This window comes from Parus major, chromosome 2, assembly GCF_001522545.3.
Source record: "Parus major isolate Abel chromosome 2, Parus_major1.1, whole genome shotgun sequence".
Classification (NCBI taxonomy): Eukaryota; Metazoa; Chordata; class Aves; order Passeriformes; family Paridae; genus Parus; species Parus major.
This window is the reverse complement of record NC_031769.1, coordinates 60,162,165-60,185,679: the sequence shown is the minus strand read 5'-3', so window position 1 is coordinate 60,185,679 and position 23,515 is coordinate 60,162,165. Positions and strand designations below refer to the sequence as shown.

The 23,515-nt window shown below is 39.8% G+C and overlaps 1 long non-coding RNA gene across 1 annotated transcript in view; it reads right to left on the bottom strand.

Annotated features, from left to right (window-relative positions):
* Positions 1-7,971: 7,971 nt before the first annotated feature.
* LOC117243897 overlaps positions 7,972-23,515 on the bottom strand; it is a 41,372-nt gene continuing 25,828 nt past the window's right edge. The window contains exons 3-4 of the long non-coding RNA XR_004495910.1: positions 11,232-11,308; positions 7,972-9,483 (exon numbers count right to left, since the gene is read on the bottom strand). This is a non-coding gene — a long non-coding RNA (uncharacterized LOC117243897). The remainder of the gene's footprint in view (positions 9,484-11,231; positions 11,309-23,515) is intronic.

Genomic DNA, 23,515 nt, shown 5'->3' with positions numbered 1-23,515 from the left:
ACAAATGAGTCAGTGTCATGTATCTTATTAGCTGTTGTTAGTTGCATGACAGATTGCTTTGTTAATCCAATCATTCTCTGAGTGCAAGTTATAAGCAGAGTATTACATAGCATTCATATAAAGTAACTCAAGCCACATATCTTTTCTAAAAATAGTTTATCTATTTTTTTTTTCCAGTGAACTTTAATCACTTCAAAGAAAATCCTTTAGAAAAAAATCTTCAGCATGGCACTGCAATAACAAAGATTTATCATTTCCAAATTTTAGTCCACTTGCATATGGGCAGTTCACACAGTGGGCTGAGTGAACTTCAGAGGCTTCCAGGTGCAAGAAGCAAGGAATGCCTGTCAGAGCTATAAACTTTGGAGTCAGCAGCTGAGCTGGCACCATTCTTTGCTCTACAGGATCAACCAAAACAATTTACTCACTAAAAAAAAGGAAACCGAGCCAACAGTGTCCTACTCAATATTGCACAACACGTGCCTTGTTGTGGGCGATCAAATGGATGTCACACACCACTTCTGCTGCTAAAACAACAGGGATATAACTGGGTTACCTGTAGAGCAAGATCTTTACTCTTCTAGAGTCAAGGCACTCCTTGACACATACTAATATAGCATTCCTATTTCCACAGAAGTTGCGTGATCATTTAGGAGCCAGATTCAACAGCTTAAAAATATTCCATGGCTTCAGATATGGGTTTAGACAAGCATCTGTCAGGAAAGCCATTGCTACTGGTGATCTTGCCAGAGTGTAGGGAGATAGACTAGAAAGATACTGAGGGCCCCTCCAGCTATGATTTCTAAGGTTCTGATTTCTGTCCTCTTGAAAATATAGAGGGAATAAACGAACACGTGTTTGCTTCTCAATATATAGCTCATGGCAGTAAGAACAGCACATCAGGATTCAATGGCATTTGTACAGAGGTTCTTTTGAGAGAAAGCAGCCACCCTGTTCACAAAACAACTGCATTCAACCCACCTAGCTGACAGAGGAAACCCAGCTGATGTAATCAGCAAAGCTTTTGATGCTGTCTCTCACAGCATCCTTCTGGACAAAGTGTCCAGCACACAGCTGAGCAGCTGGGTTAGGTGATGGGGGAGCAACTGGCCCAGAGGTTGGGCACAGAGGGAGATAGGGAGTGGGGTAACAGGCTGGCAACTGGTCATTATAGTGGGGTTTTGCAGGACTCCATCCTCGGCCCAGTTCTCTTCAGCATCTTCATTAATGACTGGGACACAGGACTGAGGAATACTCAATAAGTTTGCCAACAACATCAAATAAGGAGCAAGTTGTCAACCCCCTCAAGGGCAGAGAGACCTGGCAGAGAGTCCTCAGCAAATCAGAGGACTGGGCAATCACCAACCATATGAAGTTTAACAAGGGCAAGTGCCAGATTCTGCATCTGGGATGGGGCAGCCCTGGTTGTGTGTATAGACCAGGGAATAAGAGGATGGACAGCAGTGCTGTGGAAAGGGGGCCCTGGTCCATGGCAAGCTGAACAGGAGCCAGCAATTCCCTGCAGCCAGGAGGGCCAGCCCTGTCCTGGGGGACATCAGGCACAGCATCACAGCCAGCCACAGGAGGAGATTGTCCCACTCTGCTCTGAGCTGGGGCAGCCTCACCTCCAGTGCTGGGGAAGTTTTGGGTGCCACAGTGTAAGAAAGATATAAAGCTACCAGAGAGCATCCAAAGAAAGACCACACAAATGGTGAAGGGCCTCACATTGCTGCTATACCAGCCCTACCAAGAAGAAATTCAGCAAATACTAGAGGATTTACAGCCACTCTGATGCTGCTGAAAGTCAGCATGAAGAGTGGCAAAAGAGGTTTCTTTGGAGGAAGGTCCTAATCAATGAAAGAAATGGAAGCATCCAGTTGTCAAATAGTGTTATACAGCATTAATATTTTTTTCAGAGTTTTGGCATACTAAAACATAGCAATGGAGAAATATAAATCTGCTCACAACAGAAGTGTCTTGCAGCATCCATGGAGTCACTCTATCACAGGAGCTGTCACTCCAGAGCATTTTACCAATGAAGAGTTTGCTAAGAACCTACCCTCATACAGTACCAACAAGGAAAGCAAATTAAACAGAAGCCAGGATAGGAAAATACATATTTAAGAGCTGTTCTGACCATCTGAAATTCACCCCTGAGCATCAGTAAGTTTTTGGACAACCACACACCTGGGTATTTCTGAAACTGATTCCTCAGATCCTATGTCCCTTCTTCGGAGGGCAAGGGGAATGGTCATTAAAATCCAAGACATCTGGGGGCTCATTAAACAGCAAGATGCAAAAGGATGGGGGAGGGGAAAATCAGCAGTTTATTTCAGTAACAGTCACTTAAAAAGAAAAAAAAACAACCAAAAAACCCCACCATCGTTTATAATGTAGAACTCCCTCCAAAATTAGCTTACACACTGATATAAATTGGTTTTCTTTGTGGTCTAAAATTGACTTGCAGTTCACTACTTAGTCAGAAAATAGCTACTGAAAAGCCCTGGCCTCAGAGCTTTTGGACTGTGGACTCCTTTCATCGTGTAAACAAATGCTTCAGATTTAAAGCTTTCCCATAATTGTTATGCTAACCTTGGAGCGAAACCTCTCCATTTGCATTTGAAGGAGCTAAATATTAGGCAGGAAAGAAAGTGGTCTTTTTAAAAGCATGAGAAAATGTTCCTTCTTTTTGGTCCTCAACCATCTGGGCAGGCCCTGCTCCTCTCTCTCTCTCCGGCAAAGGCAGAGGGAAGGAAAAGAGGCACGGATGGTGGTAATCTTGCTGAAAGAGAATTAAGAAATTCCTTCAAAACATGAATGAATGAGACTTCCTATAGGGGAGGGGAGTCTGTGTTCCAAAGAGATGTGAGAGGTTGCAGGCAGGGGGGAGGGAACAGGGACACAAATACATCAGTGAGCTAGTGAGTGATGTAAGAAGCACCTATGTTTTATTATGGTTTTCTCTCAACATGTTCTGGAACCCAGAGCCAGATTTCTTTATAGACCCCTCGTGTGAACTCTGCAGCTAATGGGATGTTAATGTTTCCTCTTTCACCCGTCTGAAGCTAAGAGGAGTCTTTGACTGCGTGTGCATGCATACTCTTATGTGCATATGTATTCAGGTGAGAGAATTACTATGTGGGTGGGGAAAAAAAAAAAAAAAGGGAGCAGCCATAGGTTTCAGTCCCAGTTTTGCAATATGGCAACGTCATTAGGAATTTCAGCAAGGGCAAAAAGGATAACACTTGAATGAAAAACGCACAGTTCTGAGATTTCTAGTAATACAGCTTAAATGAAAGAATTTCACAAGAGGAATCATTCTCCTTTTCAAATAGCTCTGTGTGAGGGGTCGTCTCTGTCACTGCACAGGTCAAGAGATTACTCCACTAACTGTTTAGAGTTAAAGCTGTAATCAGTAGAATAAATATTTGATATTACCACAGTAAGCATGTAATAGCGAAAAACAAGACTGACAACCTTCTTAAAAATAATCTAGGCCAAATTATCTGCTGGCACAACTCTGCTCTTGAAGTCATGCCAGCAGGGAGTTTGCTGTTACATTTTGAGCTTCTAAAGGAAGTTACCACAACAGATTTTCTCATGACAAAAACCAAAATAATTAATTGTACTGGAAGGAAATTGAGCAAGGATTAGCAGATTATCACATGCCAGAATGACCAAGTTGCTGCTAGCTCTGTTGCTGGTTTCTGTCTATTTTCTATCCATTTCCTTGCAGAGCAATGGGTCCACATTCATTGAATTTTCTGTTAGCATCAGAAGGAAATCAATGGTAGAAGCAGCAAGTGAGATTTCCTGCATCTTGTTCGTATATAACATGAGAAATAGAATTCCCTTGGTATTTTCCATTACACTGACATTCAAGACTGAATTCCAGTAAAGGTTCTAGTTTCTAAACAGAGGACAATCATTAAATACTACCTGTACATTTTATTCTTCAGATAAAACAATTGTTGTATTTCATTCCAGTGCTGTACAGCGCCAAGCAAGAGATGGAGCCACCAGGAGGATTCCACAGAAATTCCCTGAAACTACCAGGAACCCTTGTAAAATGTGATTATGAACATGGGTTAGGCCAGGGAAGAAGTCAAGAGTCACCAAAATGGTAGCCCAGCATTCATAAGCATCATCTCTGCGCTTGTGTACACCAAGTGTATGGGAAATCCATCCCATAAAGGGCAAGGTATATAGTGGGATTTAAACCCACTGCAATTCTAACCAGAGAGGTCAAATAAGGGACAAAAAGCTTTACCTGCACAAACACAGGTTGTGTACTTCAAGTTGCCCAAAATTTTGCTCAGCAAGAAAGTGGACAGGGGTGTGAGAAAAACTAAGCATCATATATCCTAAACAAAAATGAAAAACACAAATGTCACCAGGCCTTGAGACAAGTTCTCCTTTTTGTTAACCAGAGAGTAAATTATGCCTTGCCTGACTCCCTATGAAAAGAACAACAAAATGGAAAAAAAAGCAATATTGGATTTGATTTAATTGCCATGTATGTTTTCCCTACCAACACATTGAAGAGTGTCGTACAAGCTCCAGACTCTTCTTTACTGTGGGTTGGAGTATAACACTTTTTACTGAACACATTAGACTCCAGCATCATATTTCACAATTTATGAGAAAAAAATCCCCAAACATCTAAACCCTGATTTTTTTTTTTAGTTATTTTTTCTGAGATTAATAGGAGAATGAAGAACCACAATTTACACCTATGTAGTTAGTTTGTTGCCTGTACTGAGCAATATAAATTCACTCAATCTACCATTTTTTCAGTTGTCCTATCAGCTGCAGAGGTTCCATTTTCTTGGATATGGCAGGGATACAAAGCCAGCTCTGTCTCATTCATGTTTCACCAACTTATTTTCAGGTGAAGCAGGGGCAGGAGACAATAAATGCATATTGTAACAGTTTGGATCTACCACACACCAATACCTAATTCTGATACACCTGAGCTTCAGAGTTTATAGGGATGATGTGAGTCTCCCTTTCCATGCAAAGGGCCCCTCTTCTCTCAGACTGACATAAATCCTAGCAATGCCTCCAAAAAGGTAAACACTCTAAAAAGCTAGCAAATGTTACCGATTTTTCAGAATGACATAGAAATTAGTTGAAATTAATTCCATAGCTATCAGAATAATTGAGGTTTTGGTTCCCAAATTGTTATACTATCACAAGCCCAAGAAGGAGGAAGCTAATAAGTCAGTTGTCATTTCTTCTTAGTTCCCGTTTCTTCCCAACCGCACTTCTGACAACTCTTGCTAATTCTAGCTCAAGGTGCTGACAGTTCACTGCCCACGTGGTCATTAATAAAGCCTTTGCTGTATTTGTTAATGCTCCAGACAAAATGGAAATTCTTTATTTCTTGCACCAATACAGCAGTACTCTTCCACTAGATGAGCTGTTATGAACCCATGGCTATATATATACAGAAACCATGGTCACTGGCCCAGAAACAGACCATTGGCTCCTAAAACATGTTTCTGCAATAACTTTGGTGGTCAGCATCACAGTCACACTTCACAGTGTCCTCTTTAGCCCAGCAGGTTTCTTAGCAGACCCACCATGGAACAGCTTTAGGCACAGACCAGCCTCCCCCGTGGCAGCGAGCTGATCCTCAGGCAATTAACTATTCCATCCTCCACCTCTCTTCCCATCCAGGGATAGTTTTTCCCAGATGCATTAGCCAGCTGCTCACAAACATAACAGATGCTCAGTTTGACTGGTTTTAACCCAAAAGATATAATTAGTGGCAGTTTAACATAAAGACCAAAGAATAAAAATTTTAACAAGATAGTTGAGCATAATTACACTTAGATAAACACTGATGCTGAACACAAGGGCTACGTATGGTTGAAACCAGAATTTGCAACAGGCTTAAAGTTGTCGTTTTTCCCCAAACTGTTCCACCTTCTTTCTCCTACCAGCTAGAGAAGGGCCATTGCCCCCTCAAAGATAAAAAAATACCATCTTCATCAGGAAAGAAAGATTCTCAGTATAGCTCTTTGACAGAGATAGTTGATTTTCACTTCATTACTATACCCTTGATACAGTACCTAGTTACTAACAAAGAGTGAAAGAACAGTACTCCCTTTCTGGGACTGATTTATTTTCAAAACTTCAGTGATGCAGCCAACACATGCATCTGTTTGGACAAATTCTGAACTCTACCATCACGTGCTTTCCCATGCAGCTATTTCCTTTCTCAGTATGGTGTACAGTTGCAACCTGACATCCTACAGGATTTCATTAGTGTATAGAGTTTATATAGAGTTAGGTTGCTCTATGAAACATATGATGAAAGAAGGAAACTCCAGTCAAAACTGTCAAACATTGCTGTTCCAAGATAGGCTCTGAGCTCTTTATCTTGACAACTACACAGGCATTCCCTTCCCCAGAGAGTGACCCTACCATACACTTCTTTTGCAGTCCCAGCTTCAAGCAACCAGAGTACACTAGTTTTGCATAGATCCTAATTAAGAATGAATTTAACAACAGACTTTGGAATGTATTTAGAGTTCTCACATGAATTTTTTAGACATGCTTGATGCCAAATGCTCAGCGTGGCATAACACACCCGGTAGGACTTATACTTTTAAACTCATGCATTTTTGAAAACAACATGGGTATATTTTTTAATTTAAGCCTGACACCCATCATCTTTTACAGAAGAGGTTCCTACAGGGTGTTTAATATAGAGAGCAAATGGCAGAAAACAATCAAAATCCCTGCTGCTATTATAGGTGACGGACTCTTGTTGTCTAGCACTTGGCAGCTATCATAGAAGGAAAGGGACATAATTATACACACTTGAGGCTTCATTTCCTTCACAAGCACCCTTCATTAGTACTCTGGTAAATATACTTGCACATCTTCAGGAAGACAAACACTGCTTTTTTCAGGATGCCTCATCAATGCACTAATTTGTGGTGGCAAAACACATAGCAAATAATTTATCAGCTTTTCTGTGGTTTTTCCATGCACTGGGGAAGCCACAAGCCAGCTATTACCACACTATGTGTTGATAGCAAGGGCCGATACGATTCCATATAGCCTGGGTTTTTCTGTTAAACATAAAGACCCAAACTCTGTTACTGATTTTCCATTTTCCTAGGGCAACATTTTTCATCCCCTTCTCCTCACATTTGGTTTGTATGTTCTTTGGAGTGGGAATGTTTCTCTATGGAACTTCCCAAAAGGGATTTTGCTGTAAATGTCTCAGCTCTGAACTTCTGACACAGTTTCCTTTCCTGTCTGCTGCAGACTTCATATGTGACAACATGGAGGTCAGTAGAGCCATCCACACTTCATTTAGACTCTAGCCTAAAAGGGACAGAGAGAAACATGATGTGTACTGTCCCATCAGGTGTACAATTCACAAAGATAACTTGCTTGCTGAGGTTTCTTGAAGACTGATAAAACTCAGGGGCTAAAATCCCATTCTTATTAAAACTCTGCTCAGACACTCTTCACTGGCCCTTTCTACAGTTTTAAAGATTTTTATGATGCTACTAACTTACAGATTTTTATTTTATTGACTGTTTTTCCAAGCTGTAACACAGTAATATTTCAGGGAGATGTCTTACCATCCCATGCATTCTCTGATTTTTCCAAATGGCAGATACCTCCCAAAAATCCTGGTCACACATAAAATGGAGGTACTACCCCTCTCCCTCTAACACACAGAGCACTGACATTTTCAGACAGATTATTTCCTCTCTTTGCCATTTCATTTTCCTGCTGTAGCCTCAGTAAAATTCTGGGACATCACCAGGCTTATAGAAGCAGCCGCTCTCTCCCCTCTCTGCTCCTGTTCTCTGCTCATTCATAAATTCAGAAGTACCCTGCACAACACAAAATCCTTTTGTGGGTAATGTGATGTACATATCATTGCATTAGCCATATTTACTAAGCTATAAGCAAATTATGTTTTGCATCATAGCCGTGAAGACAAATATAGTAATAGAATCAGGTACCTTTCCAACCAGATGGAAATTTGCTAATGCAATAGGAAGTTGCTTATTAAATACAATGAACTTCTGGTGTCAGGAAATACAAACTGCAAGCATCATCAGGTGAAGGGAAAATGGCTACTTTAACGATCCTATACACAGATACATAAATTTATCCTGATTAGAAAAAAACCCAGTCGATACTTAGACTCTCCTAAATGGGGTTGTTAGTTTGTAATTTTTTATTTTTTTTAAAATACACATCACAATAAACTGCTAAAGAAAAGACTGTTGTCACCTATTCACAAGTGGAAAAAGAAGCTATTACGTAAGCCCCGACTGTAGACCAATATTGGAATGAAGAAAAAATCCTTTAAGGCACTCTGACATTAGCATTCTGTGCAGATGTTCTAGACCTTTCAAGCAGTGATATTATCTAAGACAGGCTGTACCAATATTTTTAACAATACAAAACAACAAACAGTGCTTTTACATAATTCAAGAGAAACAGCATCAAGAATGTGCAGGCTGCAAACAAGCAGAGCAAGACAATTAGCAATGCATTTACCGATATCAAAAGTTCTTTCAATAGGAATAATCAAATCCAGGATGGCAATTAAAGAACAGCCTATCTTATTGATTACTCTGTGCAAACTGGTCACTGAGCAGTTACTGAGTAGTTCCAGTTCACCATGCCTTGCAAGGACAGATAAGGACACAGCCTCAAAAACCTACAATTTCATCTCCCCCTGTAAGGCACAACATCCTGAAAACATACTCATCACAACAAGACTGCATGAATAGATACACATAAAACACAGAACCATACTGAAGCTCCAGAAGAGCAAGTTACTTTCATTTGGGTGCACAAAACCAATTCTCTGGACAATGCCTCAATGAGAGCATCTGGACTTGAACTACCTGAAGAAGTGTTCTGCCAAGAGAGGCACCAAAAAGGATTAAGTAATTCCTGTTAGAATAGTCCTGACTGCCTGGATAAAGGCCACTGTGTGATACAAATTAGGACAGTGCTGTTCCATTATTAAGGCTCCACCAGTATTTCTTCTTAGTGGGTACTTAGCAATTTCCTAGTTCTCTTGAATATTTTGTTTCAGCAGTCCTCCAAACAGCAAATATTTGCAATGTGGATTTTCTAAGGGTCGTTCTGGCTTTCAGAGGCTAAACTAAGCAAGTATTTTTTTTTTTGGTTCTTGGTTGCAAACAGCAGCATACAGTCCATTCAGCATTTCTGCACAATAACCCACCTACTTTCTTCATAAAACAAATTAACATCACAAATCAATATTCAGAGGGGGTTTTGTTTTGTGCTGGTTTTAAGTGCCAGAACTGCTTGCTTTTCCTGTCAGAAGAATTCTACCAGAAGCGTGCATTTTCAGTCCAAGAAGCTGTCACATCAGCATATTTCGGGGAGACGATAGATGTTAGCTCATACGCCTTCTCATCCTTCTCTGAGAACTCAACACAACAGCCTGCCACCCACCACAGTAACCTAAGAGATAAAACAGAGAGCAGCACTTACAGAATGAGAGGGCTTTGGAAACAAAGCTGAATTAAAAAGACACACACAATAAGACTATAGCTGAGCATCAAAGTGCAACATCATAGCAGGTAATAATGCAGAAAACAACATCCTGCTAACACAACTATCCTGCTCCTACAGCCAGCTTGACCTAACCTATGTAGCACAGTACTTTTCAGGCTTGCTGGAGGAGGCTCAGGCCAAAAGACCCACTTCCTTAAGTCAAAGCTATCATTAGTAAATATACAGCATTTTCCAACTTAACCACCTAGGACCTTTAACCTAAAAAATGCATAACCATAAGGTTAAAAAACCACATGCCATACTCTCATGGAAAGCAGGAGGTGTCTGTTGCATTTGCTCATTTGGGTGGACTAACTGGGATCCACTGAGGATTGAAAGGACCAAATAGCTGTGAACCTCAATACTGTGAAATCCAAGGCCATACAGTTCAGGGCAAGGAACAACTTTGAGACTACAAGTTTATCATTAGAAAAGGAAGAGAATCTGGGAAAACCAGGTGATCACTGGATGAAAATGAGCAACCAGTGTCATAGAGCAGCAAGAAGGAAATTAAATCCTATAGGGTTTTAATGAAAGAATTTCAGTGAGATATTTCTCAAATGCCAATCTCCAGTTTCACCTTTTCAAGAAAGAATCATCAAAACACCTATGGCAATGTGTTGCCAAAAATTCAAGTGTAGAAATGGACTTCTAGAAGGTAGGAACACTTTGGAGAAGAGGCCAGAATGCATTGATAACCACTGAAACAACCTTGAAGAGACACATTGTCCTTTGACTTTATGATGCTTGTATCCCAAATTATCTGTTCTGTTTATGTTGGCTGTTAGGTTCTTCACCTTTAAGACTAGTTCTGAGAGCAAAGGGAGGAAATAAGAAGCATGCAGTTTGTTTTCAGAAACTGCACCTGCTGCCCTGCATTTTCCTCCTCCTGGACTGTGTTGTCTGCAGCATGGACAGCAGGAGAGAGCTCTCCTTTGCTTTTAGTCAGGTTTTTCTTTAGCTAGCTGAAGCAGAGAAGTTCCCCAGGCTGTGGCTTTTGTTTTTCTAGGAACTGATCAGCCTGCTGTGGGCTGAAAACGCAGAACAACACCGGGAGCTCACACCTGTGTCCCACCAGGGCCCAGGACACAGCATTTTCCAGCACTGGAGGAACTAATAAGAGACTTAGCAAGCTGAGCTACATCCCACAACAAGAACTTTCTGAATTTGCCATCTCTTCAAAACAGAAAGAGCTTCTATTGTTTAATATTATTCATTTTTTATGCTTGTGAATACTTTGTTTGTTAAATAAAGAGATTTTTTCCACTTCTTTCTGAGGAAATCTTTTCCTGAACCAGTCAGGGGAGGGGGCAACTTGAACCTGCTTTCTAGAGGGACCTCTTTGGAAGTCTCCTCACAAATTTGCCCGAAACCAGGACATGCATCCAGATGAAGTCCAGCTGTGAGACCACCAGTAAACTGTCCTGCACTGCATGGACAAGCCTTGCCTTTTAAAGGTTTCACTTTCAAGAAGCACCAACACAGACATGTGGTAAATAAAACCAGCATTCTTCACATCCACATTAGTACCAGATTGACTACTTGCATCACTGGGTTGGTCTACAAGACCAAATTTCCTTCTGGGCACAAGATTCAAGCATTGCAAGCATGTAGGCATCATTGAGACTTCAAACCTACAAAATGTTGCAACATACCTCTATTTTCTCTTGGCAATTCTTTTCCTAAAGCAGGCATAATACATTTCTTTCTGCTAGCTTGTGCCCACCCTTACCTGTGGAAGGTACAGAGAAAAGACTTCATGGCAGCTTGTATGGGAAAAAAAATTAGCTTTTCCTTATTAAACAAGTCCATTAAAATTATCCCAAACGTGAACATTCTGTGCTACTGCTGAAAGATTGTTGTACCAGGATTTCAAATCCAGTGTTATCATTATGAAAAGAAATTCCAGACAGCTAGCAAAACCAAGCAGGGTTTCTTTTACTCATGGCTGCAAAAGCAATAATGGAGAAAATGAAAATAAATCCAAAGTCAGTCTTCTGTATGTCATGCTATTTTCCTTTTTTTTTTCCAAAGCTAGTAAAAGATTTAATAAATTCAATAATTAAAAAAAGGGAGTTGCTTATAATTACTGCAGTATTAAAGAAACATATTTCACTTTGTATGGCTTGAAATTTTGACATCATTCTTGGCTTCAGTATCATACCCAATTAGAAACCCCTGGAAGAGTGAGAACGACAAGAGCCATTAAATGTGTCACAACACGGGGTGAAGGGAAGAAGTGCTGGAAGTGGAGGCTTTTCAAAGTAAGCATAGGAAATTGTGCTGCACAATGAGTGCAGAATATGTTTTTTTCTCTTCCCCCCCCAGCCTCCACCTCCTGCCCTGCTCCTCATGACATACACACACATTTTATGGCCTAAGAGCCAGCGAAAAAGGGTGTGTTCTTTCAGGTTTACAGCCTTGACTAATGGAATTGCTCTAAATAACATTTTGATCTTGTAAGGTCATGCAGAGTGCTATACCTTTCCTTTAATGATTCAGGTCTGGACGAAGCATTTCCCAGAATTGAGATGGTAATGAAGTCATTAGTTTCTTCCTACTTGAAGCTCTGGCTAGGAAAGAGAATTCTATGGGTAAAGTCTGAGAGGGTCTTTTTCATAAAGCTCATACCCAGCTGAGCTGTAACACCTGTTACATTTTCCCAGGAGCCTGAACTGCAGAGCATTTCCAATCTATTTGCTCTTCTTCTCCTACAGCACATTGACAAAAGCTGGGGGAAAGGGTTTTCTAAGGGAGTGCTAATTGAAAAAAGAAAAAAAAAATCTATGCCTGGTGCAAATGTTAACTCACATCCTAGCTAAGATAGTGATGATTATTTCCTTGTCTTTGAAAACACAAGCCGTTCCAGACTGCATTTAAATTAAAAATACACATCTGAAATAGGTTCTTTAATAATTCCTCATCTTTTATGAACAACGTAAAGGATGAAGAATTACTCCAAAAAAACTTCCACTAGTGAAAACAGGCCATTATGCTAAGTTTTTGATACTAAAATACAGTCTCTGCTCAGCAGAGAAACACAGCACTAAGCACATGCCAATAAATATAAAACTAACAATTATATATACATTCTTACAAATAACAGATCTTGTTGAAGCAGTTTTAAAATATGTTTTTTTTCCTCAAGCAAAGGGAACAATAAGCCTGGATATTCAAGGCTTATCAAGGTATCTGTGGGGAGAGGTGCACTGCTTGTTCACTTGGAGCAGCAATACACTTGATTTAAGGAAATTCCAAATCACACAAGAACAACACATCCGCAAGTTAGACTCAGAACTGATATGCACTTAGAAACCAGCAAATGCATCTTGTTTTGCCACTGGTACCCTCTCAGACCTCCCTCCAAAGCAAGCCCATGTATAAATGATGTTTTATAGAGCAGACCCAGGTGTTCCAATGCATTTTGGTCTTGCCAGCTAATTAGCACACATGTATACACACAGAGTAACAGAGCATTAGAAAGGAAGGTAGTAAGAGACATTCTTCGACTAAGGAATCTGTTCCCCCCACCAGACTGAAATAACGAAGCCTTACTGAACACCTGAACATGCCACAAAAATCAGCTCTTCTCAGCTGTGAAAGCAGGACACACTTCAAGTGGTGGGAGATCACACACACTTCTCTTTTTGCAGCAGAACTGTGTGGCTGTTGCTGTGAGCACCAAGGCTTTATAGTCAAGAGACAGAATGAAATTCTGAAGAAATGTCTGAGAGTATCCCCAGCATCCTAAACATAACACTGAGGCTTCAGTACACCTCTTATTGAGTCAGAATATTCTGTTGCATTACACCTTTTTTCCTCGCTTTTATCTCCGAAAAGCAATTCTGAAAAGCCTCTAAAAATGACTGGGATTTTTCAGTTGGTTTTTTTTTATTGTTTGGGGGTTTTTTGGTCACTTTTGTTTGAATTTTTTTTTTTTTTTTACTCTACAACGTATTGCACAAATGTATAAAGAAATGGAATGTGGAATGGAAATTCTTGAACATCTTCCCAAAATTTAGCAAGTCCATATCCAAGAAAGAGGAGGCATACCACTAAAGAATAAAATTAATCTTGGATTTTAAATAAAACAGAGGGTGTAGGCCAAAAAAAGAATACTGCTCATCCTCATCTTTATGATTGATACGCTAAAATATCACAGTAGAAACAAGTAAAGCATTTATTATGAAAAGCTAAAATAGGGATTTTCTTGTACTTTTCCCCCAGAAACATCAAGCTAAGTTAGTATTTTCCTTTTAGTATTTTAAATCTCAATGAACTATCTGGAAAGCAGGGAATTATTACAGACTAACTTATGATCATTTTCCTGGCAGAAAACAGCATGCTTACCTTTCTGATTTGCTGACTCTATTCTACACATCTGAGAGAAGTAACTTTGCTGCCAGGTTTTATCACAAGGCTCTGTTGTTTTCCCAGAAAAATAAAGTAGAACTGTTTTCTGTCAATGTTTATATCCCCAAAATCATTGGCTATAATGACATTATATAACCTACTTTTACTTCATTTTGCCTCTGCTTTTGGTCAGCCCCAGCCAGGCAGCAGATCATGCCATGTCAGAGTCACAGAATCTTTAAGGCTGGAAAAAGCTCTAAGATGATCAAGTCCAACCTTAACCTCACACTGCCATGTTCACCACTAAACCATGGCTTCATGTGTCACATTTACAGACCTTTTGAATTCTTCCAGGGATAGTGATTCCACCACTTCCCTGGGCAGTCAGTTTCAATACCTGAATACCCTTTCATTGAACAATTTTTTATTAATAGCCAATCAAAACCATCACCCCAGTGAAGGAAGGGTCTGTAGGCAAGCAGGAGACAGCATCTCACACTCAGTCCCAATTCTAAGCACATCAAAACAGCAGCTTAAAATTTTACCATGTAAACTCAGATTTAGTTTTTCCCTACAATGTGAAAGTCTGCTGTTTGATGCACCTGAAACACACCTATTCCCCCATTTTAGCCATTTCCCAGCATCTACATCCCTCTTGTCCATTGCTTGCATAATTTTTTTTTCACTTCCTTCCAAATTGCCCCTTTATTCAGCAAGTTGTATCCTTCCCATAGAGAACTATTCCTCTTCTTTAGCCTATTTAACCAAGAGAGCTGCATAAAATCCAGTCCAGACCTTTCTAAACTACACAATTGCCTTTATATATCCTGCTTTATGCTGGTTACATCCTCGTTTTGAAAACAAGTAACAGGATCTACTGGTACTCCATGCAAGGCAAAGTATCCCAGCTGGATGAGCACATTCCCTATCCACTGCTAAGCCTTTCCAGAATGAGGTGATTCCTGAGCCACCAATAATCAAAACCTGCTGATGGCAAGTTTACAGAGCTCCTGTCACCTTTCCTTTAGGAGAACAAAGGCACACACCTGTCTGAAAAGGACTGTGCCCTAAAGACTCCAGAATCCTTGGGCTTCTAGTTGCAATTTTCTTCATACTTACATCTGAGCTGGCCATGGCCTGCCAAATGGGCAGGACTGGAAACCTGGAATTCAGATACCTTATCTGTACCCTGGAATTTGAAGAGAAGTAGAAAACTGATTCATTTTAGCTTCACACTTGGCACAAATTCCTTTTTCCACTGTGTCAAATTGTTAAGTTGGGGTGAACTGTTGGAAAGAAAAAAATCTCCTTCAGCATCTCTTCCCTGAGAGTGAGCAGCACAGAGCAGAATACAGAGCCTACAGAGAGAATACAGAGCCTACAGAGAGAATACAGAGCCTACAGAGAGAATACAGAGCCTACAGAGAGNAGAATACAGAGCCTACAGAGAGAATACAGAGCCTACAGAGAGAATACAGAGCCTACAGAGAGAATACAGAGCCTACAGAGAGTGAGCAGTACCAGTCCAGCAAAGGTTGCTGTCCCACCTGCTCTGCTACTCAGGCAGGAGCATGAAATGGAAGGTGTCATTTATTTGGGCTGAGGCTGCCTATGGCATAAACAGTCTGTACATCTGACTATATGTTTGAATATGTCAAGAACTACCACAATAAGACTGTGTATAAGCAAGGATATAAAATGGAAGTTAAATAACTGAGTTGGAGGAAAAAAATCCCAAACATTTTACAATCTTGTTTAATTACTCTGTTTTCTTATAGAACAATTCAGCCTACAGTCTCTCTTCTCCCAAATAATAATTCTGCATTTGAACTAACCTAAAAAACTGCTCCAATTATCAAGTTATCATAAACACCTCAACGCTTTAACAAATTTACTGATACCTGCTAATCCAAAACTGCATTTCAGATTAAGGCAACACTGGTCACTTGCTGTATATGTCCAGAATGAAGGACACATGCAAAACACACCCTCAAACATCAAAATCCATGGAAAATAATGTAAAGAACTCTAAAGGTTTTTTTAATTAGTAATACACTTTACGTACAACAAGTTTTCCTACACTTAAAGCTTTAATTTTAATACATAAAATTTTCTTTTTTTGTTTAAAAGCAAAAAGCTTGGGCTCTGTCACCCAAGTGTTGACACTTCAAGAGCAAGGGAAAGAGAGGAAAGGTACCAGTTGTTCCCGTATTCATCACAAAGATCAAAATAAAAGGAGAACCACAGAACATGGCAGAGATTTAAAGCTGAAATTAAATACCCTTTGTACATTCCAAAATAAATTTGTTTTGAGTAAGTTAACAGCCTTTGAAATAGCAAATACAGAGCTACACATTGTCATCATTTCCCCACCCTCTCTCTGCCATTCAAAGTACACAGCTAAGGAAGAAGAGAAGAATGGAAAGGAGCTCAAGCCTGACTGCTGTTCACACTTCTAGTTGTATGTTATGTACACAGTGTTTTACTGTGAACTGACTTGGAACACAGCTTGTGTGAAATTTTCTTGCTAAACTCACATTTTCATTCAACAAAACACAGTCACTCAGAAGGTATCACATGTCCAGATGCCACTCCTCACTGGTGATGTTTCTGCCCACCCCAATCTTATTAAAGCCTAGCAATTAGAAAATTCAGTCAGGGTACATACCCAGATTCAAGCCCCCAGCCAGGCTGGCTGTTTTACAGCAACAAGACTATCTAACCACCAAGTATCTCCCCTTTCAAGTGTTCTTGTCAGAGTTGTTATAGCTTGTACTACTAAAAGGCAATATAGCACCAAAAAGAGGTAAATAAAGCAAAACAAGTGGTCATCTTGGTCACTTCTCTGAAGTTTTGGAAGGCAATAAACACAAGTCATGTATCCTAAGCCAATATCCTGACCAGGGACTCCTCTGCATCCTACCCCAGGTGAAAGGATTTGATGCAAAAGTTCAGCACATTCAGAGCAGAGAGGTAGAGCCCCACAGATGCTGGTTTTACAAGAGAGAGTACAAAGTCAAAGGGAATTCAACAACACTTCACACACTTCAGTGTCCTTGAAAAATCCCCAGAAGTGCTGATCCTTACATGTCTTTCTACACTTGAGAGCTGTGCCCAAGTGCCTTGTATGGGTTCTATAAACAAGAGACAGGGAAGCGCCTCACCAGGCAAAGCAGAGAAGACAGCAAGCAGATTCTCCAAGGCAACCTGTACAGTGTTTACTGACAGTAAAGCATCACCACATGGCATTTTCTCCAAGTGGTAGGTGTCTCAGATTCTGGGAATGACATCCCTGTGAATTCTTCCCGTGTCTGCTCCTTTGAGCAGTATTATAAAGCTCTATACATAAGATTTTATGATAAAGAAATTATATGGTTCATTTACTTCTCAAATTTTACACCATGAACACAGGGTTATTCTGCTTCTTAAGTGAAGTATTTACTATGAAAAAATAGTTAAAAGACAGGATGAGGTTATTTTTATGCCCTAATGAAAATCTACCTCATTCAAGAGTCTCCTTAAGTTTATTACTGATGTAATATAAACAGTAAGTAAATATATATAAAACAACAAAATCAAAACAAACCACAAACATATAAGCTAAGACTTAAGTTACCACACCCAACAGCATATACCCCTACCTTTTGTAGCAGATGCATGATCTTTAGCTGTGACTGCACATTACTATTACACCAGTGACAGATCCGATTCAAGTCTTTACACCATTTACTTTTGAGGTTCCTACTCCTTCTGTGGGCTGCTATCCTTCAATTGTGTTGACTCATGTGTTTACCCAGCTATATTCTTGATAGCATTCTCTCAATATTATTAATAATTTTTAAAAACCCCAAAAGAAATAATTTCAAAACCACACAAATTTGCAAAGTATTAAAAAAAAAACCCATGACCCCACAGATGATTTTAACAGTTTTTCCTTGAAGTATCACACTCTTTGCAATATTAGAATTGTGCAACAGAGAGAAAGCACATTCTGGAAGTAAGTAAAGCCGAGCAGTACCATGTTGTGAAATATCTACATTGTATCTGCTCCTCAAAAGTCATAATCACAGAATCATAAGTCCTCGCTTTCTTCCCCCAGCTGTGATCACCACACACTCTTTCCTGCAAAATTTGTCCCTACAGGAGCTGTGGATCCCTCTCCTAGCTTTAGAACTGTCATTTGAACATGTCAGCTCTTACAGGTTTCTTTAATATACTACTTTTCAAACATTAATTCATGCAGTCTTATACTATCTCAGCATCAAATAACTCAAGTAGTAAATATTTTTTAATTTTTTTTTTTTGTGAATTTGACATGTTTGGGGAGGTTCAGGCTGGATATTAGGAAAAATTTCTCCACTGAAAGAGTGGTTCATCCTTGGAACAGGCTGTTGAGAGAAGTGGAGTAGTAACCATCCCTGGAAATGTTCAAAAGGCAAGTGTACATGGCATTTCATGATATGGTATAGAGGGCATGGTGGGACTTGGTTGAAGGTTGGACTTGATGATCTTGGCAGTCTTTTCCAACCTTAATGATTCTACATTCCCCAAGATCAGTTTGAACAGTAAATGTGATCACACCTCCTCCAAATGCCTTCTTGACTATAAGGTCTCTTAAGTAGGCACTATCTACACACAGCATTCACACATTTTGTAAATTGTGGAAGCTCTCATTTTTCATTGGTCTTGAAGGTTGGGGTTTTTGTTTGTTTGTTTTAAAGTGGACTGTCAAGTGTGACTTGCAATGTAACCTCCCAACGCCACGAGGTAAGCCAGGGTCACTGCTGCTCACTTGTTTGCAGAAATCACAATGCAAAGAGAGACTGTTTATGGCGAGAAGAATGCTTCACCTGATAATGACTGCATGATTATACATGCAATGACACTGAAGATACAGACAGAAGACACATCACCATCTTTCAAACTCATAATGATACCAAGGAAGAGCTGGAGCAGACATTAAAAGAAGATAATAGAGATGCATCATGTTATCACAAAATTACAAGACAAGCATTCTTGTCTGCTGGGACATTGCTTCTCAGTTTTTTGGTCATGGTGGCCTACTACTTCATCAATTTCTGGGTAAGGAGAAAACCAGAACATTGCTTACCCAGTTCTGGGTAAGAAGAGAACCTGAACATTGCTTACCAGTCCTCCCAGATTGCTGAATAAACAAAGGAAAAATAGTGATCAGAGGCAGCTGGCTCCACCCCAAAGGTATCTAAAAGGGAAATTGGGGTGGCTAAAACAACATTCCAGTGAGAAAGTTTATTGCCACCTTGAATTGAAATAAAACAAATTAAAAAAATTATGCACAACATCACTCTCTTCAACAATATAATAAGAGGGGAAAATGAAGAAGATTAGTGAACAATAAGGTAAGAGACCTCTGGAATTGGGAGGGCAGATCAGTGTTGCATCCAAAATTACACAAACACCTTTGGTGGGAGATAAGTGACTATATTCTGACAGCAAATATATCTGCCATCAGCCACACTGTGTGGCTTACTTCTTGCTATCAGGCATCAAATGTGTCTAATCCCAGTAGTGACAAAGAACAGGACATGACTTGAAATGGGTACCCTAAACTGGAAAGGTAAATACCTATGCAGTTTCCCAATGGATGAATCTCCTGGAAATCACTGAGCTGAAATTGGATATTTCTGAAAGATACTCAGACTACAACTACAGGCTCTGAACTGTAATTTGCAGGAGTAATTCAAAATCCTTGGCTAAAGAGTAGTTGGATGAAGAGTTGTCAAAATAATCCATTCTTGCTTTAAGAAGGCAAGGTCCTCCCAGTCCTCTTTAGCTCTGGCCTGATGAACAGTATCAGAGGGAAAAGACATCTCACTTTGAAGGAATAGGCATAAATCCACCCCAGATATTGTGAGGCCCTGTGCAAAAGCACAGAATTGGGAAGCACATATGATGTGTCTGAGGAACAAGGAAGGATTCAGGACTATCTCAGCATTCAGAAAAGGTAAAAGATGGAGAAGGTGGAGGAGGGGAAGAAGGCCAAAATCCCTCCTGTGATATGGTAAATCCTCAGATTACAAGACATGGGGGCAGGGAAGAGTTTAGGCAGCAAGCTGACAGAACTGCCCTTCCACCCCCTCACTCGTCTAATTCTCCATGAGGATATTCAGCTTCAGTTTACATTTATTATCAGGTCAGCTTTCTATGCAACTTAAACAATAAAATACATGCAGGAGAGGTGGGTGAACTGAATGCATTCTAATTCATCACATAAAGCAGGGACAGCCTAATTCATGTACTATTCCTACCCTCATTTACACAGGTAAGAAAGAGCAAAAGGGAGGAAAATCTCCCGGGGGTGGTGGGGGGGAATGGTATGGGGGGGACGGTGGGAAAAGCCTTTTTATTTTGCTAAAGGACCCCAGGGAAGGGCCCCTGAAGCAGAGGCCCTGCTTTTACAAATGCTTCCCTTTCCTTACACGGTTCCTTTAATACAAGTAAAAATTTCAAATTCCTCATTTGTTTAGCCTGAAATCCCTTGCACATTTCCCACAAACTACTTCCTTTTCTCTCTTTTTAGCTGGACTCCCTCTCTTTTTAATGAAGAGAAGTTCAGAGAGTTTTTCCCATGAATAGATGGCGGGCACCTGGGAGTTATGAATTTTAAAGTGATCATTTTCTTTCAGGCCCGCTGGACAATGGGGATCTCCTTTTGACTCACTTTCACAGCTTTGAGAGGCTCTCAGATCAGCCACATTCCAATCAGACTGGAGTCAGATCAGAGCCAGGCTGGACTGCATCAAGGTCTCTCGCACAGAAAGACAAGGAGCAGATGGCCAACACTGAGCTCTCCTCCCCTTTTCAGAGTGCAATGGAAGGCAATGTGGGAAAGCGTTCCCCCAGCATTGCCTATTGATTTCTGAATAGGACCACCACATGCCACCAGCCTGTAGGTATGAACCTCTGTTAACAGATGGTGAGATCATTATGAGCAATTAATTCCTTTAATGTATCAGTGGGAACATGTTGGAAAGGGTGATGCAAGCACAGAGTGAATAGTGAACTTCTCATTCCTCGGGGAGAGCTGCGGCTACATCACTGAGGGATGGGAACAGTCTTTCAAGACCCTGTGCATACTGAGAACCAGAGTTAGCCATTTGGTCCACAGACACAAGGCATGGTTTTTATTAACTAATCATCCCTCCCTCGTTGATATGTGATTAACAACAGATTTCTTTCTAGGTCATTTTTGGAGAGACAAACAAATCAAAACAATGGGGGGAAAAAAATCCTGAGCTATCAACACGGCAGGAACACAGGGAATTTGGTCGTAAAGATGAGGAGGGAATATCGCTACCAAACTTTTTGTTAAATAAAATTTGATTTAGACTGGCTACAAATTAAAATGGAGACAGACTATTTTGAACACAACTATGTGTATATAAATAAATGTGAAGAATTCATAATAGGTCTTAGCACTGAAAATAGAAGCATACAAAATAAGCCCTCAGCAGGCTTGTCAGAAAGTAACTATGAAAGGAGCTTACAAGTAAGTTATAGATTGTACAATTTGAATATAGATATCATATTGAAATGCAGAGAAATCCACAGAAAATACTGCATATTTACTGCTATTCATTGTGATCTCAGTAAATTAAAATTCAGCGTGCTAATAACAACTCTAAGAGTAGGACATTCCCACATCATCTGCTTTACATGCATTTATATGACAGGCTTTGTTGTGGTGGTTCTATTTTTTTTTTTCTTCATTTTAGAGACAGAAGGAAAAACTGAAAGCACAATATAGATGGCTAGTTAGCTCTTGGTCTTAAAGATGACAGCAAAATGTGAACAGGAAATACAGGGAACTATTCACTTATTCATATTTAAATGACACTTTTTGCTTGTAATTAAGACACTCAAGTCGTGTCTCTGTTCATGAAATTTACATAACTGTACAATAGCTTGCCTAAGTGAACAGCAAATGGTAGTTAACCTTGAAGTGTAGTATCTTAATTGAATAAATCTGGCTATAGTTCAATAAATTTAAACAGAAATATATCTTTAAAATATTAAAATATTTTTTTAAAATGCATTTGCTTTTACATCTTAAGACGCCTTGCTGCTTCTTTTCTTCTAGATTGTTATTTCTGCTGCAGCATTGGTCCTTTAAAAAAAAAAAAAAAAGGAACCATTGCAGAACAACAAAGACATTGATACATGTTTCCTGTTTTCTCCTCATTGTTTGCAGTTTGAGTCAGTGTCACATTCTGGAAAGCCTTGATAAGAATATCAGAATATTGAATCAAAATGTATAACTTGCCTGTTTGAGATAGTCCCTTACCTACTTTCCCTGTCCCTATTGGACTTGTGTTCTTCCCCTCCCCCACCACGTACCAGCTGAGTACCCCGTCACACAGTGAGAATCCTAGGTGGGAGAATATAGATTTTTGCATAGGTTAAATAGGAAAGCCACATTCCACCACTCTCCCATTTAAATCAGATTTACATGGGGTGTAAATCCCCTCAGAATAGAGCCATTCACAAAGAGCTCAGAATGATCTCCTCACAACACTGATTACATTAAATCAGTAGCAATCATGTTTCCCGGATTATGTAGTTACAGCAAGAGAAACTGTGCCCTGTATTTATATTTGTGTGAAATAAGTTAATGAGAAGCCACCTGTGCCTTGTATCAGTATACAAGAAAAAGCAGAGGAACACAGGTGTCTCACCAATATTGCTGTGCATTTTTACATGAATTTGCAAACACTAAAAATGAACATATTGTTACTAAATTCAGTGACATACACATTTTGAGGGACAACATTTCAGATTTTGTTTGGGCTGTCTTTGACTTAAAGAATTACAAAAGGCTGGTATTTTGGCCATCAGCATGAGCTATATTTTGGGCTTTTCTCACTCCCACAGTGTTCACCATTGTATCTTATGCAACACTGACTGTACATGCTCAGTTCTTACCCACGTTGCTGGTGAGAAGCATTCACACTGTGAATTACCATTTTTCCCAGCATCTAGTGCTGCTCAAAAGGCAGCACAATAATACACTAGAAATGCCTTTGTCTGTTAAAACATTATTCTTCATCACTACATGAAAGGTAAATTGTCTTTGTGTAGAGGAAGAGTGGCACACAGTAGCTTTGGGAGCCCAGAGGAAGAATTTGTATCAGTAGCTGACCACTTCATAGTTATACAAGCCAGATTCTTCCTCAGTAAGCAGACACATTGATGTTTTGAATAAAATTCTGACTGCATCTTTTTATGTCATTAGTTGTACTAGAATGACTCCAGGAGGATCATTTGGTTTTGCCCTTAAGAACTCCAAAAGGTTTTGGTTTTTTGCTTGAGGTTTGGAGGAGGAGAGAGCGCATTAATAACAAGTGCTTAATCTCTTGACTTGACACACCACATCTAAAACGAAAGCAAATCAGAAAACCTCATCCTTTCATCGGGATCAATTCAGGAAGACAATAATCAAGTGATGAATCATGAAAATTCAAGACCATCCTTCATTTTTGCCACACAGTTGAACAACTGTACTCAAAACTGATGTGTTTTAACAAGGTTTTTGCAAATTGTTCTTGAA